The sequence below is a fragment of the Stenella coeruleoalba genome, assembly GCF_951394435.1.
Source record: "Stenella coeruleoalba genome assembly, chromosome: 17".
Classification (NCBI taxonomy): Eukaryota; Metazoa; Chordata; class Mammalia; order Artiodactyla; family Delphinidae; genus Stenella; species Stenella coeruleoalba.
This window is the reverse complement of record NC_137163.1, coordinates 73,530,096-73,547,117: the sequence shown is the minus strand read 5'-3', so window position 1 is coordinate 73,547,117 and position 17,022 is coordinate 73,530,096. Positions and strand designations below refer to the sequence as shown.

At 39.0% G+C, this 17,022-nt stretch overlaps 1 long non-coding RNA gene across 2 annotated transcripts in view; it reads right to left on the bottom strand.

Moving 5' to 3' along the window:
* The window catches only part of LOC307176107, a 273,040-nt gene that overhangs the window by 212,534 nt on the left and 43,484 nt on the right, over positions 1-17,022 (bottom strand). The window contains exon 1 of one of the 2 annotated variants that reach the window (XR_013824606.1): positions 4,182-4,442. The exons of the other annotated variant lie outside the window; for it this stretch is intronic. This is a non-coding gene — a long non-coding RNA (uncharacterized lncRNA). Of the gene's footprint in view, positions 1-4,181; positions 4,443-17,022 lie in introns of those variants that run through there. 2 annotated transcript variants of the gene reach the window in all.

Genomic DNA, 17,022 nt, shown 5'->3' with positions numbered 1-17,022 from the left:
TACTCAATTCTCCATCTTATCTTGTTGTTCAGTTCACCTCTTTTTATTTGTTAATTCAACAAACATTTAGGCAACATCTGCCAAAGAGATTTATACATGTTACTTCACTTCATTTCCACCACGACCCTAGGACACATTACTATTTCATTTAATAAATGAAAACACGGAAGTTCAAAGACCTTAAGAAACTTGCCCACATAAGTATCTGCCAGCTAGAGGCACAGTCAGTATTTAAACGCAGACCCGTGTGACTCTGAGTTCGTTATCCTTTCCTTCTACTATGTTCCGCTACATTCCAAGAAAAATAAAAACTGAAAGGAGTTTGTTTCTTTCCAAATTATTTCATGAAATCAAGTAAACTTAATAAATTGATGTTAATTGGACAAGAGTATCTTATAATTGAAATTAAGCCTGATTAATGGATTCTTGACATCGTGACTTTGTCATGATGCCACAAGATGTCAGGGCAGCAGGGGGAGAGCTAAAGAGAGACATTTGCCTTTTCCTCAGTGGAAGATGGAGAAAGGGGGACCTGAATTTGAATTTCTACCTTACAAAGAAGTTCTGTGTACCCAAGCTGAATAGGAAAACTCATTCCCATCCCCACCCTGGCTCTCCCATCTCAGAGCCTTTGCTCATGAGCTGCCTCTGCCCTTACATCCTCCCCACACCCTGGGCTTTGATTTGTGCTCCTCTGATCTCTCAGACTGTGTTCTTCCGTGATGGCATCTACCATGATGCCTGCATGCTCAGAAAATGTTTCATTGAAAGACCAAGCTTCCCAAGGTGGATGTCCTAAGAACTGGTCACATAAACCACACATGGTCCACATTTGATAGAGCAGGGATGGTCAAGGCGAGGCTGGGGAGGAAGTGTTAGGACAGAAGGTAGCACCGATTGAAAAGAAAGAAGCATTTTCCTACTTTCTGGAATTATTTTAATCGTAGGAATTATTTATTCTGAATTACAAATATCATAAAAGGAGGTCATAAAATGTATACTTGCTTTATCAAACTAGGGCATGGAAATTATTTCACTTCTCTGTGCCTGTTTTTTCATCTGTAAAATGAATAACAGGAAAAATAATCTTACCTGTAAGGACTGAATAAGATCATCCATTAACACATGTAGGACACTATCTGGTACACAGTAAGCACTCAAAGGAAGTAGTTCTTATCATTGTTATTATTGCTATTTTCTAAATTTTTGCTACCTCTGGGCCTGTTTCTCACCTGTATGTAATGAGCACAACCGTTAATATTCTTTATAGATAGTAACTTCTAAGATTTTAAGCCTCTCAATATTCATATATTTCAAGTTAACCCAATATTATATAATAATTTTAGGCCCCTAATGTTTTCTTTCACTATAGCGTATACATTTACATGATAATTTCATGCGTATATTTGTATGTATGTGTGTGTGGTGTGTAATGGAAAAGCTTGAGCCAACTTAAAACTTATTTTTTGCAGCATTCTAAAGCAACAATTCCAACCTTTGGAATATAAAAATGTTTTTGTTTGGTTTTAAACTTATCATGCAATAAGTTTGAGAGAAATTGAGGTAGTTTCAGAGAAATTTAAATGAGATGTGTTCTCGACGATCTTTATTGCCTTCCTGAGATATTTTGAAGTTCTAACTTATGATTCTTTAAATAACACTAAATGTAACCCAAAACCCAGTATGATAGGAAAAAGTAATTTTTGATATACCATCACTTTTCTCTTGCTCTTAAAATATTTTCAGCTTATCTATTTTCAAATAGTTCCTAAATAATAGTTTGCTTTGGATGATTGAATATAGGAATTTTGCTCATACAATACCTCCAAAGCATGATATTTTAAATCACATACTCCTTTACCTCATAATGTTTAAAGTGAATTTCATATCGTTACACAATTTATCATTTGGAGATGGAACAAGATATTTACATGGATTCCATCTATACCTCCACAACCAAAAAAACATGGCCAAGGTTTATTAAAACCATACACGCTTGGTTATCGTGGCTGAATACCAGTGGGGAGGAAAGGTCTTGAATATACATATTCAAGGTCATTTGCATGAAAATCAAGGCCCAGGGACTGAGCTTCCTTCCATATCGCTTTCAGAGATCTCTGTAAGGACACACTCTATAGGTTCCCTGCTGCAGTCAGCACCACTGCCTCCTGCTTCCACCCCCCTGACTACCTACCTTCTCAATCACCTCTACTGGCCCCTCCTCCTGCAGCTTTCCCAGAAACCTGTCAGTGACCCCTGGGGTCCAATCCTTATGCCTTGTCTAATTCGAAATATTCTCTGAGCCTTCGAAGCCATAGTCCAGGCTTCTACTGCCAGTTCTACAGTGGTGGACTCCAAAACGTTGTCTCTTATCTACACATCTGTCATGAACTTCAGATCTGTACAGCCAAAGACCTACTAGACATCTCAGTTTAGGTAACCTACAGGTGAGCCAAGCTCCGCTGGTCTAAAACAAGCAGTGTCTTTCTTTTGAAGTTCCATATTGGTACTATGTGCCCCATCTTGCTAATAACACTGAATGCCTTGGTACTCAGTTTCCTTGTATATAAAAATTAAAAAGCTGAATTTAGTATTCTGCGGTCCTATTAATCTGTGAGGTAGGAATCAAACAATGAGGTATCACAAGGAAACTCAGCAGATGGATGAGCTGATGAATGAAGTAGAAGGTATCTTTAAAGAAGCAGCCAAATCTGTGTCAGTTAAACAGTACTTACATGAATGACACAGATAAGCAGAAGGACTCTTGGAGGACAGAGAGGCAGAGATGGGTGAGGCCCACATTGAGGAGGACGCGGCAAGCAGGCTTCAGGGAGTTGAGACTCAGTGGAGCGGAGCCCGCACGCTGGGGACATTGACGAAATGAATATCAATTATGTGGAACGGGACAGGGAAGGGCCTTGAAAGCTTGACTTGGATAGAGTTAGGAGCTTGGATTTAATGTGACAGGCAACATTACAATGTGTCATGAGGATCAGTATGAGAAAGGGTGAGAAAAGAGACGACACACTGGTGAGAGTACTGGCCTGGAAGCGGACCATGCAGGCTTGGATCCCAGGCCAGCCATTTACTACAGGGAGGCCCTGTGTGCTGCAACGTTTTCTCGGTGAAATGGAGAGGATTGCAGAGGAGCGAAGCCAGGGGCGGTAATCACCAACTTCCGTTGTGGTTTCAGAAGTCTGTGGTGTGGCCTGAGCAAGTGGGCGATGTGACTGAGCAGTAGTCACATCTAAGAGGTGCTTTGAGGGAGACAATACCAAGCCGGAATGAAGGAAGAAGAAATGGGAAATGTAAATTCCATGTTAATAGCTGAGAAAGTTGAAGAATTACTGAACCTCAGAGAGAAACGGGGATAACTGGGAAGAGGGCTTTGCCTGATGATGACATGGTCCCCCAGTTCGTCACCCTGCTTTGCTAGGTCATTATATCGTGGGTCATTTAATCATGCTTTGCCGAGTTATTTGGGAAAATGGAAGCCATTTGTCTAACCCTAAAATGAGGAACAATAATGATAGTTCCAACCAGAAAATGAGGGGAAAATGAATTATGTGCAAGTTTATTCACAATTTGGCATTTAGTATTTCAGTGACTCTGCATATGACATTAGACACATCATGTCAAAAACTCTGCACTTGATAAGTTCCAAACTCATACTTAAAGTTTTTTAGCTTTTAAAGTAAAAGGTAACACAATTTAAGGGCAAACTTCGTCTGGCATCAAACTATGCCTGGATAAAGGAGACCTAATTAGCACACAGGGATAGGGTGGGGTAGCTATTTAACTTATATAATGCCTAGGTATTCAAGGGGGCATCCGAATTCACTTCATTGGAATACCTGATGTTCAGAGTTAAACACAACCACACAGATTTTTCTAGAACTGTGATTTGTCCATACGTACCCAAGCACAGAGTTCAGTACAAACAGAATTCATATAGAATCAGTGTTTAATGATACCAAAAATTTAACTTTCAGTCAGAAATTACTTTCTACACGGGCGGGGGCTGGGAGATGAGGCTCGGGCTTCAGAGATCTGATCCCAGGGAGAGGACCGGGGTTGGTGGCGTGAACACAGCCTGCAGGGGGTTAGTGCACCACGGCTGGCCGGGAGGGAGTCCGGGGAAAAGTCTGGAGCTGCCAAAGAGGCAAGAGACTTTTTCTTACCTCTTTGTTTCCTGGTGCGCGAGGAGCGGGGATTAACAGCGCTGCTTAAAGGAGCTCCAGAGACGGGCGCGAGCCGCGGCTAAAAGCGCGGCTCCCAGAGACGGGCTCAAGCCACGGCTATCAGCGCGGACCCCAGAGCCGGGCATGAGACGCTAAGGCTGCTGCTACCGCCACCAAGAAGCCTGTGTGTGAGCACAGGTCACTGTCCACACCCCCCTTCCGGGGAGCCTGTGCAGCCCGCCACTGCCAGGGTCCCGGGATCCAGAGACAACTCTCCCGGAAGAACGCACGGCGCGCTGCAGGCTGGTGCAACGTCACGCCGGCGCGACGTCACGCCGGCGCGACATCACGCCGGCCTCTGGCGCCGCAGGCCCGGCCCCGCACGCAGTGCCCCTCCCTCCCCCCCCGGCCTGAGTGAGCCAGAGCCCCCGAAGCAGCTGCTCCTTTAACCCCATCCTGTCTGAGCGAAGAACAGACGCCCTCCTGCGAACCTACACGCAGAGGCGGGGCCCAATCCAAAGCTGAGCCCCGGGAGCTGTGAGAACAAAGAAGAGAAAGGAAATCTCTCCCAGCAGCCTCAGAAACAGCGGATTAAAGCTCCACAATCAACTTCATGCACCTGCATCTGTGGAATACCTGAATACAAAACGAATCATCCCAAATTGAGGAGGTGGACTTTGGGAGCAAGATACATTATTTTTTCCCCTTTTCCTCTTTTTGTGAGTGTGTATGTGTATGCTTCTGTGTGAGATTTTGTCTGTATAGCTTTGCTTTCACCATTTGTCCTAGGGTTCTGTCTCTCCGGTATATTTTGTTTGTTTTTTACTTAAAATTTTTTTTTCTTAATAATTATTTTTTATTTTAATTATTTTATTTTACTTTATTTTAATTTATCTTCTTTCTTTCTTTCTTTCCTTCTATTTTGTCTCCCTTTTATTCTGAGCCGTGTGAATGAAAGGCTCTTGGTGCTCCAGCCAGGCATCAGGGCTTTGCCTCTGAGGTGGGAGACCAAGCTCAGGATGCTGGTCCACCAGAGACCTCCCAGCTCCATGTAATATCAAATGGCAAAAATCTCCCAGAGATCTCCATCTCAACACCAACACCCAGCTTCACTCAACAACCAGCAAGCTCCAATGCTGGACACCCCATGCCAAACAACTAGCAAGACAGGAACACAGCCCCATCCATTAGCAGAGAGGCTGCCTAAAATCATAATAAGGCCACAGACACCCCAAAACACACCACCAGACTTGGCCCTGCCCACCAGAAAGACAAGATCCAGCCTCATCCACCAGAACACAGGCACTAGTCCCCTCCACCAGGAAGCCTACACAATCCACTGAACCAACTTTAGCCACTGGGGACAGACACCAAAAACAACGGGAACTATGAACCTGCAGTCTGCAAAAAGGAGACCCCAAACACAGTAAGATAAGCAAAATGAGAAGACACAAAACCACATAGCAGATGAAGGAGCAAGATAAAAACCCACCAGACATAACAAATGAAGAGGAAATAGGCAGTCTACCTGAAAAAGAATCCAGAATAATGATAGCAACGATGATCCAAAATCTTGGAAATAGAATGCAGAAAATACAAGAAATGTTTAACAAGGACCTAGAAGAACTAAAGAGCAAACAAACAATGATAAACAACACAATAAATGAAATTAAAAATTCTCTAGAAGGGATCAATAGCAGAATAACTGAGGCAGAAGAACGGATAAGTGACCTGGAAGATAAAATAGTGGAAATAACTACTGCAGAGCAGAATAAAGAAAAAGCATGAAAAGAACTGAGGACAGTCTCAGAGACCTCTGGAACATTAAGTGCACCAACATTCGAATTATAGGGGGTCCCAGAAGAAGAGAAAAATAAAGGGACTCAGAAAATATTTGAAGAGATAATAGTTGAAAACTTCCCTAATATGGGAAAGGAAATAGTTAATCAAGTCCAAGAAGCACAGAGAGTCCCATACAGGATAAATCCAAGGAGAAACACACCAGGACACATATTAATCAAACTATCAAAAATTAAATACAAAGAAGGCTTCCCTGGTGGAGCAGTGGTTGAGAGTCCGCCTGCCGATGCAGGGAACACGGGTTCGTGCCCCAGTCTGGGAAGATCCCACATGCCGTGGAGCGGCTAGGCCCGTGAGCCATGGCCGCTGAGCCTGCGCGTCCGGAGCCTGTGCTCAGCAACAGGAGAGGCCACAGCAGTAAGAGGCCCACGTACCACAAAAATTCAATAAATAAATAAATACAAAGAAAAAATATTAAAAGCAGCAAGGGAAAAACAACAAATAACACACAAGGGAATCCCCATGAGGTTAACAGGTGATCTTTCAGCAGAAACTCTGCAAGCCAGAAGGGACTGGCAGGACATATTTAAAGTGATGAAGGAGAAAAACCTGCAACCAAGATTACTCTACCCAGCAAGGATCTAATTCAGATTTGATGGAGAAATTAAAACCTTTACAGACAAGCAAAAGCCGAGAGAGTTCAGCACCACCAAACGAGCTTTACAACTGCTAAAGGAACTTCTCTAGGCAAGAAACACAAGAGAAGGAAAAGACCTACAATAATGAACCCAAAACAATTAAGAAAATGGGAATAGGAGCATACATATCAGTAATTACCTTAAATGTAAATGGACTAAGTGCTCCCACCAAAAGACACAGATTGGCTGAATGGATACAAAAACAAGACCCATATATTTGCTGTCTACAAGAGATCCACTTCAGACCTAGAGACACATACAGACTGAAAGTAAGGGGATGGAAAAAGATATTCCATGCAAATGGAAATCAAAAGAAAGCTGGAGTAGCAATTCTCATATCAGACCGAGTAGACTTTAAAATAAAGACTATTACAAGAGACAAAGAAGGACACTACATAGTGATCAAGGGATCAATCCAAGAAGATACAACAATTGTAAATATTTATGCACCCAACATAGGAGCTCCTCAATACGTAAGGCAAATACTAACAGCCATAAAAGGGGAAATCAACAGTAACACAATCATAGTAGGGGACTTTAACACCCCACTTTCACCAATGGACATCATCCAAAGTGAAAATAAGTAAGGAAACACAAGCTTTAAATGATGCATTAAACAAGATGGACTTAACTGATATTTATAGGACATTCCATCCAAAAATAACAGAATACACATTGCTCTCAAGTGCTCATGGAACATTCTCCAGGATAGATCATATTTTGGGTCACAAATCAAGCCTTGGTAAATTTAAGAAAATTGAAATCATATCAAGTGTCTTTTCCGACCACAACACTATGAGACTAGATATCAATTACAGGTAAAAATCTGTAAAAAATACAAACATATGGAGGCTAAACAATACACTACTTAATAACCAAGAGATCACTGAAGAAATCAAAGAGGAAATCAAAAAATACCTAGAAACAATGACAATGAAAACACGACAACCCAAAACCTATGGGATGCAGCAAAAGCAGTTCTTAGAGGGAAGTTTATAGCAATACAATCCTACCTTAAGAAACAAGAAACAACTCAAAGAAACAACCTAACCTTACACCTAAAGCAATTAGAGAAAGAAGAGCAAAAAAACACCAAAGTTAGCAAAGGAAAGAAATCATAAAGATCAGATCAGAAATAAATGAAAAAGACATGAAAGAAATGATAGCAAAGATCAATAAAACTAAAAGCTGGTTCTTTGAGAAGATAAAGAAAATGGATAAACCATTAGCCAAACTCATCAAGAAAAAAAGGGAGAAGACTCAAATCAATAGAATTAGAAATGAAAAAGGAGAAGTAACAACTGACACTGCAGAAATACAAAGGATCATGAGAGATTACTACAAGCAACTCTATGCCAATAAAATGGACAACCTGGAAGAAATGGACAAATTCTTAGAAATGCACAACCTTCTGAGACTGAACCAGGAAGAAATAGAAAATATGAACAGACCAATCACAATCACTGAAATTGAAACTGTGATTTAAAATATTCCAACAAACAAAAGCCCAGGACCAGATGGCTTCACAGGCAAATTCTATCAAACATTTAGAGAAGAGCTAATACCTATCCTTCTCAAGCTCTTCCAATATATAGCAGAGGGAGGAACACTGCCAAACTCATTCTATGAGGCCACCATCACCCTGATACCAAAACCAGAGAAGGATGTCACAAAGAAAGAAAACTACAGGCCAATATCACTGATGAACATAGATGCAAAAATCCTCAACAAAATACTAGCAAACAGAATCCAACAGCACATTAAAAGGATCATACACCATGATCAAGTGGGGTTTATCCCAGGAATGCAAGGATTCTTCATTATACACAAATCAATCAATGTGAAACACCATATTAACAAACTGAAGGAGAAAAACCATATGATCATCTCAATTGATGCAGAGAAAGGTTTTGACAAAATTCAACACCCATTTATTTTAAAAACCCTGCAGAAAGTAGGCATAGAGGGAACTTTCCTCAACATAATAAAGGCCATGTATGACAAACCCACAGCCAATGTCATCCTCAATGGTGAAAAACTGAAACCATTTCCACTAAGATCAGGAACAAGACAAGGTTGCCCACTCTCACCACTCTTATTCAACATAGTTTTGGAAGTTTTAGCCACAGCAATCAGAGAAGAAAAGGAAATAAAAGGAGTCCAAATCGGAAAAGAAGTAAAGCTGTCACTGTTTGCAGATGACATGATACTATACATAGAGAATCCTGAAGATACCACCAGCAAACTACTAGAGCTAATCAATGAATTTGGTAAAGTAGCAGGATACAAAATTAATGTACAGAAATCTCTTGCATTCCTATACACTAATGATGAAAAATCTGAAAGTGAAATCAAGAAAACACTCCCATTTACCATTGCAACAAAAAGAATAAAATATCTAGGAATAAACCTACCGAAGGAGACAAAATACCTGTATGCAGAAAATTATAAGACACTGATGAAAGAAATTAAAGATGATACAAATAGATGGAGAGATATACCATGTTCTTGGATTGGAAGAATCAACATTGTGAAAATGACTCTACTACCCAAAGCAATCTACAGGTTCAATGCAATTCCTATCAAACTACCACTGGCATTTTTCAGAGAACTAGAGCAAAAAATTTCACAATGTGTATGGAAACACAAAAGATCCTGAATAGCCAAAGCAATCTTGACAAAGAAAAACAGAGCTGGAGGAATCAGGCTCCCTGACTTCAGACTATACTACAAAGCTACAATAATCAAGACAGTATGGTACTATCACAAAAACAGAAATATAGATCAATAGAACAGGATAGAAAGCCCAGAGATAAACCCACACACATATGGTCACCTTATCTTTGATAAAGGAGGCAAGAATATACAGTGGAGAAAAGACAGCCTCTTCAATAAGTGGTGCTGGGAAAACTGGACAGCTACATGTAAAAGTATGAGATTAGAACACTCCCTAACACCATACACAAAAATAAGCTCAAAATGAATTAAAGACCTAAATGTAAGGCCAGACACTATCAAACTCTTAGAGGAAGACATAGGCAGAACACTCTATGACATAAATCACAGCAAGATCCTCTTTGACCCACCTCCTAGAGAAATGGAAATAAAAACAAAAATAAACAAATGGGACCTAATGAAACTTCAAAGCTTTTGCACAGCAAAGGAAACCATAAACAAGACGAAAAGACAACCCTCAGAATAGGAGAAAGTGTTTGCAAATGAAGCAACTGGCAAAGAATTAATCTCCAAAATTTACAAGCAGCTCATGCAGCTCAATATCAAAAAAACAAAAAACCCAATCCAAAAATGCGCAGAAGACCTAAATAGACATTTCTCCAAAGAAGATATACAGATTGCCAACAAACACATGAAAGGATGCTCAACATCACTAATCATTAGAGAAATGCAAATCAAAACGACAATGAGGTATCACCTCACACCAGTCAGAATGGCCATCATCAAAAAATCTAGAAACAATAAATGCTGGAGAGGGTATGGAGAAAAGGGAACACTCTTGCACTGTTGGTGGGAATGTAAATTGATACAGCCACTATGGAGAACGGTATGGAGGTTCCTTAAAAAACTACAAATAGAACTACCATATGACCCAGCAATCCCACTACTGGGCATATACCCTGAGAAAACCATAATTCAAAAAGAGTTGTTCATTGCAACATGTTCATTGCAGCTCTATTTACAATAGCCAGGACATGGAAGCAACCTAAGTGTCCATCAACAGATGAATGGATAAAGAAGATGTGGCACATATATACAATGGAATATTACTCAGCCATAAAAAGAAATGAAATTGAATTATTTGTAGTGAGGTGGATGGACCTAGAGTCTGTTATACAGAGTGAAGTAAGTCAGAAAGAGAAAAACAAACACCGTATGCTAACACATATACATGGAATCTAAGAAAAAAAAGTGGTCATGAAGAGCCTAGGGGCAAGATGGAAATAAAGACACAGACCTACTAGAGAATGGACTTGAGGATATGGGTAGGAGGAAGAGTAATCTGTGACAAAGTGAGAGAGTGGCATGGACATATATACACTACCAAACGTAAAATAGATAGCTAGTGGGAAGCAGCCGCATAGCACAGGGAGATCAGCTCGGTGCTTTGTGACCACCTAGAGGGGTGGGATAGGGAGGATGGGAAGGAGGGAGGGAGGGAGGGAGACGCAAGAGGGAAGAGATATGGGAACATGTGTATATGTGTAACTGATTCACTTTTTTATAAAGCAGAAACTAACACACCATTGTAAAGAAATTATACTCCAATAACGACGTTAAAAAAAAAAGAAATTATACATAACAGAGATAAAGAAACATAATTGAAAAATAATTCAGATATTTACTATTATTGTCAATACTGACGTAATAAAACCTATCTCTGTATTTTTCCATGCGACATCTTTTAAGTTGTATGCAATTTTAGCGTTGTCAACCTCTCAATCGGTATCTTGTTCTCTGTAGGGCACTGCCTGGGATGAGAACACATCAGTGAGCAAGGCAGATGTGGGCCTGCCCTCCAAGAGCTTACATACACTATCACCTGATGCTCAGACAACTTGAGGAGCATCAAAGTATTTCTTAGTAAGATAGCAGTATACCCAACACTAGAATCCAAATCTCTCAATCCCATCTAATGTCCTGTCAAAGATCCCATTGCCATTTACCAGCTAGTAGTCCGTCAACCCCTGGCCAATGCCATCTGTACCCCGGTCCTCTCCATTCTAACTCCAAGCCCAGATACCCATTCTTTTCACATTTCCACCACCTAGTACATCTCACCATGAAATGTGTCTCCACCACTGTAATAGCCTCTTAACTGTTTATCATCTAAACTACCCTCACTCATAGATACATTTTCCTGTATTGCAGCCTGAGGAATCTTTCCAAAAAGCACAGTCTTATTACGTCACATACCCATCACTCATTTCCATGACTTAAACAATGCAGAGCCTACACATTGCTCCTAAAATAGAGACCAAACTTTTTCATGCACTCGACAAGGTCCTCTCTCTCTCCCAGGTTGCCTCACAGGATGTTTCCTCCCCCATCCACACTCCAGCCACGCTGGCCTTCCAGCAGTTTCTCCTCAGAGATGGGACACAGGCTTTAATCTCTTCCATTCCTTCCTTCAACTTTTTAACTAATTCTCCTTTGTTAGGTGACATCCAATCATTACTTCCTTAGGGAAGCCTTCCCTGATCTCCTAGACAAAGTCAAATTTCACAACATTCATTTATCACAGTTTTAATTTTATATACGTATGTGTGATTATTAATATCTGTGGCCCTTACAAGCTATAGTGTGTTTGAATGTGGATATGTCCCAGGTAGCCAGGATGTTGCCTGGCGTATAATAGGAATTCAATGATTTTAATCAAATTAAAAAGACAGTCTCAAGTTATCCTCACTATTATGTCCCATTGCCCAATACTTAGTACAAAATAGATAAATAGTTGTTAAGTAAATAACTAAATTTGACAAATATTTGTTAAGTACATGTTGTGTGACACCCTTATAGGAAAAAACAAAAAACCATGTCTCCTGCCCATATACATTTATAGATATAGAAAATAACTCTAAAACATTTTATATGAAAATAAAAACATTGTAAAAAAATCTGTGTGGCATGAACCCATTATGTTTTAGAGGTCCCAATATCTCTGAGGTATGCCTGTACAAATTATGTTTATTAGAGTTCTACAAAAATAAAGTGACACAGAAAAATAAAGGCAAATAATTATCTAAATAAACTCCATGTCAAAAAAATAAAATTCAAGCAAAAAGCAATAAAAGAGAACAAGAAGAATATTTTATGTTGAGAAAAAGTCCACTGAAAATATTATAGCAATCATGAATTTGACTATAATTTACAACATACCTCAAAAAAAATGAAACAAAAATTAAGAGAATCACAAGGAGAAATTGACACCATAGTAGTGAGAAATTTTTAGCTTAACTTTCAAACTGATACATCAAGGGGACAAAAATGACAGAGAAGATTTGAATAACTTCAACAAACAAACATACGCAGAAATAGATCAATGCCAAAGAACTGATATCACATACGCCATCATCTCTAACCATAAAGCAGTAAAACTGGGAATTAAATTCTAAAATACAGCTTCCCCTGCCCCCCAAATTGCATGAATACAAAAAAAAAGCACTTCTAAATAATTTACTAGCTACAAAAAAAGTATAAATTTTAGAACACTAAAATAGTACATAGTGAAAATTGTGTAATATGGATGAAGAAATATTTAGAAGGAAGTTTATACTTTTAAATTCCAATATTAGAACATATTGATAATTGAAAATAAGTGAGCTAAGCATTCAACTCAAGAAGGGAGAAAATAATGAAGTAAATGCAACAGAAAAGAAAGAAGAAAGGAAAAGTAAAGCAAAAATTTTATTAAATGGAAAATACACGAACATACACAAATATGTACCCAAAACATTAGATAAGAGCAACATAACAGAAATCTAGATATGTGGAAAAAATAGAAGAGACACACAGCTGGGAAGACTAATCATGACAAACAATAATATCAGGAATGGAATAAAGGATATAACCACAGACAGATTTAATATTTTCATTCAAAGTGGAATACAATGAATAAAGCATGTCAATAAATATGAAGACAGCTAAAATTGATAATTGTCTTGGAAATTTTAAAAATTCAAAAATTAGATCAAGAAAAAATTAAAACCTCAAATAGCTGGAAAAGGATTAAAGAAAAATGTGCCTCCAAGAAAGTCACCATTGGTTATTCTCACTTCCTCAAGGACTTCCTTCTACAGAAGAGTTAATCCTACTGTGTGGTTTGCTGTACTGGGGGCAGGAATGGTTGCTCTGTCCCTGATAGGAGGGTAACATACTAACTTCTTCAATATGCACCACGTGTCCACAATAAATCTGCAGGACCAAAACCAGATTTTTGTTGCTGCGTCATTTTCACCGAAGAATGGAGAGAAGTCATGTTTGTTTGTTTTTTATAACTTACATGATGAAAATTATTTTCTAAATGATCCCCTGCTGAATAATAAAGGCAGAATCATTCTGGAAAGTATACTAGTTTCAAACTGATCTGTAAATACTGCGAACGTAAACATATCTACTTGTAGGTATTAACTTTCTTACCTGTGGGCCAGATGCTACAAATAAAACAGTATGGACGGGCACCATGTCCATTCTGTCCCAACAAAGCACAGATCATTCTTCAATCAACAAGTCACTGTGCTTTCAAAATAGCTTTCCCCTTTCTCTTCTGAAAGAGAAAACTGGTAGCATTTCTTCCAGTTAATTCCCTCTTCTCCTCTTTTTAATTGGAAAGAGGATTTCAGGTAATTCATAACAAAAATGTGACCTCCGTAAAAGCAGAAACCTTGGGCAATTGTTAAACAGTGTGGGTTTTTTGAACAGTTAATACTATTTTCATCCTCATAAAATTCCAACTCTGTCAAACAAGGAAGGTGGCATAAGCCAAGAAATACATATCCGACCACTTTTACTTTTATGATTTTGGAAACCATTAAATAACAGAAAAAAAATGGAAATGCAGCCAAGTAGGAGAGAAAATGGGACTCTGTGTCTTTAATAAGCTAGGGAGAAAAATAAAACCCAATCATTCCAAATGTATTGCTTTCATCATCTGGTTTCATTCTATTAATGACCTTTAACATCTGCAAAAATATTGTGAAAAGCTAATTTTGTTTGTACTGAGGTGGTGCAGAACGGTTTCTGGCTGTCACTCTAGGATGTGCTATAAAATAAAATTGTCTTTCTGGGAGTCTCACAAAAACCTACTGTACAGATCCAGTTTATTTACAACATCTGGGAATGAAAAGAAAACAGAATTTTACAACATGCCAACATGCAAAAAATGAATAGTACTTATACATTTTTGTGCGCGTGTTAGCAATACCACATACAGATATCTCCCAAGATTAAAGATTTTTTAATATTTTATGGCATTCAACAAAAATTCTAAGCATCAAAACTATTTCTCAATAAATGTTAGTGCTGTGAAAATTCGAGAAAGCGTTGTTCAACATAGTATGTTTTGATTTACTGCTGGAGCTCTTTAGAAAGGTGGAATGGCCTCATTTCCTCATTTTGACAAGCCTTATGTTTCTATTAATTAAACAGAAATCTTGGAAAAGAGGTAGTGTCATCAGGGTTAATGTATTGACTTTACATCCTTAGAGGCCAAGGTTAAATATATACCAAGTAGCCATCAAAAAGAATAAATCTACTCACGCTGGCCTTGTCCTTAAATTCACTCATTCTCAACTGCACAATCCAACTTTGTGAATGATTTGTGCACTCTGCATAAAGTGTCTAGGCCTGAGGAATGCAGGACTTTCATGGTTCAGGAGTTTGAGGAGCATCACAGGGCCAGCTCAGGGATCATAGAACAGATCTCAAAGCTGGAAGAGGCCTTGCAGCCATCCAACCAAGGTTCCCCATCTGATAATTAAGTCCTCCTGACAATACACATGCCATGAGGCCAAATACTGACGCTTGAAAACTTCCAATAAAAGGGAATTCACTACCTTCTAAGTCAGCATGCTATTTTGAGAAAGGTTGGCTTTCAGAAAGTTTTCAAAATATTGAACTAAGACATTTCTTCTTGAAAGTCCCCCTTGGGACCACAGAGAATTCTCTTCTACATCATCATCCTTCGTATATTTGAAAACAGGCAAAATTTGTCTAGTTGCATAACACGTGGCTTATGGTATGACTTAAGCTTCACTCATTATCAGAGTTTCCAGTTGTTTATCCATAGATAGCAAGGATGAGGTTGGGCAGACAGATAGATGATAGATAGACAGACAGGTATACTTCTGCAGACATCTTGAAAAATGATCAACAAATTACAAAAGACTATCACACTTTCCTTGTCTGGACATCAAGATTTTGGTAACAAACAGTGTCACTCAGCAGACACATCACACTGTTTACCCATCCTGAGTTTACCAGCTTAGCCAAAATTGCTAAGCCTTTCACAACAGTTCCTCCTAAACATCTCTCCCAAATTTGCAAGGATTTTTTTCAGGACCTAGCCCAAAACTTCACATCATGTGTTTGAAGTTTGATATTATTCCATTTGACCTATAATTTTGATATGTTTCATCTTGGACAGACCTACAAGGAAAGATACTCAGCCCTCTAGACAGTCATGCATCTAAATCATCCAGCACACTGTCAAAACCACCCAAAGGCTGGGTTAGGAAACCACACTTTCCCATTTGTACTTAAATAAGAGTTTTACCCCCTTGTCTTTAGCCAGTTGTACCTTGGCCTCCTAACTGTAGTCATAATGCAGGAAGTTTCAAACTTCCATTGAATGGTGCCAAATAAATGCCAAATGATGGGATAGAATTCTCTACATGGGTGGGGAGAGGCAGTGATCTACAAGCAATCTTCGAGTCAGTTGACATGGTTTCAAGATGGATAAAGTTATATTTTAACCCTTCCTTTCTGGTTGACTATTCTCACCCCACTCATGTTATCAAATCCCAACTCTTTTGCAAGAGCAAAATGAATGGACTTCAGAGTGATGTATTTTCTTTTCATCTCCAAATATGTACCGTTTCATAATGGGCCATCTGTCATTTTGTGATTCCATGCAGGCAACAATGCCCTAAAGTTTTGTTGTCATGGCAACCACACCAAAGTCTCCAAAGCAAACTCTGAAGTCATTCCTCGTCTCAGACTATATGCAACATGGTGTGGGAGTACGGGCTAAAATTTCAGAAAATTTAAGTTCCTAGTATTTGTTACCTGTCTACAATTAATGTTTAATCTAGTATACCTCAAATTTTAATGAAATAGATTTATTTGAAAGAAGGAGAAGCAAAACTGTCTTCTGTAGCTGTGATCTATTTTGTTTTAGGTTACTTTTGTTGGAGAGAAGTTGTCTTGCTTTGAATTCTGGAGAGATATTCCCATGTAGCAATCAAATCCTCCTTTTCACTTTGCTGAAGGCCAATTTTAGAGGAGGCAAGAAAAAAAATTCATCTCATTGTTCATATTCTTGTCTCCTATCTCATAGTATACCAGTGCATCTGTGCCACGTTATAGCAGGATAAAGGAACCAAGAGTGTATTCTGTGAAGAAGGAGAAAAAAAAGCAGTTTTTAATCTTGACTTACTTTCTTTCTTTTCCTCAGCGACTATCTCTTACTTATCTTTAACTTCTTTCCTGACCCACAGGCATGGAAATGATTCATTTTCTTTCCCTTTTATTTGCAATCTTTAACAGCTTCCACAGAAGGCATGTCCACATGGCACTGAGTGATATTGTTTCGTAGGGAAGTAAGACAC